We start from the raw sequence: 2,383 nt of genomic DNA, 5'->3' as shown, positions 1-2,383 counted from the left end.
GGGGGCGGTGGTCGCCGGCGGTGGCAGGGCGGTGGCGTGGGGATCGCCGGAGAAAAAGCTCGGCACAGGGGGGGCTAGAGGGATGGCCGGCGCAGCGGCGGACCGGCGGTGGGGAGTGTTTTCGGGGCGGGCGGGGCGGCGCACCACCGACCGTGGGCGGCGGGGGGCTGTTGTTTGGCCGGTGGTGGCTGGCGGCTCAGGGGGGTGGAGGTTGAAGATGAACCGCAGGCCCTTGATTTTGTATCCAACGGCTGCAAAATCGACTGACCAGAGATGAAAAGTCAGTCGACCGATGTGTAGTCTCACCTTGCTAGTGCGTTCAGTTTCGACAGGAAAATTCAGTTTCGACAGTTAAGTTCAGTTTCGACAGTTAAGTTCAGTTTCGACAGTTAAATTCAGTTTCGACAGTTAAGTTCAGAGATGAGCGGCTGATGTATTTTACATCTAGCACTTTGTGGTTATATATTTTACGTCATGTATTGGAGATGCTATTAGAATTCCACTCAGGTTAACGTTGTTCATTGTCTCTCTTGTCCTGCTTCAGCCTCGGCGTCGTACAACTCACTGGAGGTGCTCCAACGACGAAACCCTCCATCACAGTGGAGCAGTACCTCGGGCTCCATCTCCAGACGCCTAAGATCTTCTTCGCCTCCTCTGACAGCAAAGTCAACCGGAGCATCCTCACCGGACAACCCAATCACACTGAGATCGACATGGCTTCGCCAAAGAGTTTGTACACTTATTGCCTCTCTTTTTTACTCTACATGTTATATATATTGTCCATTGAGCACACGAATTTGTTCCTTTAGTGTCTCCTTGAAAGAAAAAATGTAGGAATTTTAATTTTCACGTGTCCTCCTTTTCAAATTCCTATTCATGAAGACAAGACTAAGATATAGTAGCATAATAGCATTGTAACCGTACATTTTCTTGTGGTTTGACTTAATCTCACCATGCTTCTTTGCATCCTGTGATCTTCCAATTGTTGTGAATCAAACACCTAGATTGACAGAAATCCTATGTTTTTAAATTCTCTATTTTGCACGTGCATTCCTATCCCATTCCTGTCTATTTCCTATCCCTGCATTGTTGGAATCCTCCAATTCAAACGAGCCCTTACAAAATTACTTCTCTTACAAATAGTTGTCAAAGAAAACCTTGCGTGGTTTGTCCCGCTCCTGCTGCGGCGTCGTCCACCCCAGCTCAGCTGCTCCAACAACAGAAGGGTCCAGCACTGCAGGGGTCCGGCCTCCAGACTGTCTTTCGCCGCCTCAGATCTTCTTCCCCGCCGCTGGCAGCTATGAAAACTGCATTACCATCATCAACCGAGCAGATGACCTCGAGGACTACATGGGTCCGCAAGAGAGATCGCACTCTTTCATGTCTGCTTACGTTATGCATCGCTCAATATTACATGCTACTTTATTGTCCTGTTCACCGATTAGACTCTGAGTCAGCTCCAAACTAATGGTCAAACTTGAGTTTTTAAATGGTTGTGGGGTACATATCGGGGCTGCAATAAATAGTATCTATCTACTACCTAGTTAATCTTCGGTGTCTACTATGAGTTTCATGTTGGGTGGGAAACAAACAGTAAAGAAGCCATTATCTGTATTTTTTAACTGAAGCCATTATCTGCCTGCTATTATTGGTTTTGGGTCTATCCATAGGTTGCTACCATCACTCTGGATTTATGCATGCACTCCTTACATAATCTCACTATGTTTTATTCCTATGCATGATAGTTATTGTAAACAATGGAACTGAACATGTAGAGCAAAAGAGACGAGCCTTGCGTGGCAATAAAATTTCATGCAGACGTCGCTCCATGGTAGGCGCAAAGGCAGCCCCCCTCCATGCATTTCGGATTGTAATCGATAGGAAGATATCTGTTCTGAGGGGGATTCAGAAGGAGAAGACAACTCCTATTTACCCCCTGAGGTCTTCGCTCTAACTTGCATCCTGATGTTGGTTATATCATGCATATGGTGTCTTGCATTGCTTACTTTATACATCAAATATGTCATCTGCTTAGTTTAGACATCCTTTGTGCGAATGCCATCTGTTTAGTTTATTCATCTTTTATGTGAATTATGCAACGCCATCTTGTTTAGCCAGGCATCATATATGTGAATTTTGCAACGCCATCCTGCTTAGCCAGTCATCTTATATGTAAATTATATCAGGCCATCCTTTTTTCGTTACATATTACATTTGTCAACAATGTTAGTACATTCAACTGCTCTTCGTGTGCATCAGCCATTTGACATGGTGATGGCAAATTCTGGAGTGAAAACAAGGTCTTCAGAGCAGACTATGCTATTTGACGAAGCACATATCTCACTGGTTACGGATAGGTCCTCACAGGAGGATTCAGAGACAG

Source organism: Triticum aestivum, chromosome 1B (assembly GCF_018294505.1).
Source record: "Triticum aestivum cultivar Chinese Spring chromosome 1B, IWGSC CS RefSeq v2.1, whole genome shotgun sequence".
Taxonomy (NCBI): domain Eukaryota; kingdom Viridiplantae; phylum Streptophyta; class Magnoliopsida; order Poales; family Poaceae; genus Triticum; species Triticum aestivum.
The sequence above is the reverse complement of the archived record's forward strand: the minus strand, read 5'-3'. Positions refer to the sequence as shown.